We start from the raw sequence: 792 nt of genomic DNA, 5'->3' as shown, positions 1-792 counted from the left end.
TTATTTCACTGCATAAAAAAGGCAATGGATACAAAAAGATCTCCAAGATATTGAAAGTTCAAAGAGACACAATTGGCAGCATCATAAGGAAGTTTAAAAGTCATGGAATAGCAGTAAACCTACCTGGACGTGGAAGGAAGAGTAAAGTTACATCAACTGGTATCAGGCACATCGTAAGAACTGCTGAGAAAACACCTCATATTACTGCCAAAGGATTACAGAATGACCTTTTGAAAGCTGGAACAAAAGTATAAGTACAGACGATAAGAAGGATATTGAACAAGCAAGGCCTTCATGGCCGGACACCTCGCCGCACTCCACTCTTAACCATTAAGCATATGAAAAATTGGGTAAGTCTATGGAGTTTTGGGAGAATATTTTACGGAGTGATGGGACAACTGGACATTTTTTAGACCCATGGATAAGCGGTATGTCTGGCGCAAGAAAGGTGCAGCTTATGACAAGAAGAACACCATCCCCACAGTCAAGTATGGAGGTGGGTCAGTCCTTCTGTGGGGGTGTTTTGCTGCTTCTGGTACGGGCGATCTTCAGCGTGTGCCTGGCACCATGGTTCTTTGAAATACCAAGCCATTCTAAAGAAGAATGTGATGCCCTTAGTGCATAAGCTGAAGCTTGGTGATCACTGGACTTTCCAGCAAGACAATGATCCCAAGCATACATCAAAGTCAACCAAAGCTTGGTTCAGTGAACAATCTTGGCATGTCCTATACTGGCCTTCTCAGTCCCCAGATTTAAATCCCATTGAAAATCTTTGGTGGGATTTGAAGAAAG

This window comes from Anguilla rostrata, chromosome 13 (genome assembly GCF_018555375.3).
Source record: "Anguilla rostrata isolate EN2019 chromosome 13, ASM1855537v3, whole genome shotgun sequence".
Classification (NCBI taxonomy): domain Eukaryota; kingdom Metazoa; phylum Chordata; class Actinopteri; order Anguilliformes; family Anguillidae; genus Anguilla; species Anguilla rostrata.
The sequence above is the reverse complement of the archived record's forward strand: the minus strand, read 5'-3'. Positions refer to the sequence as shown.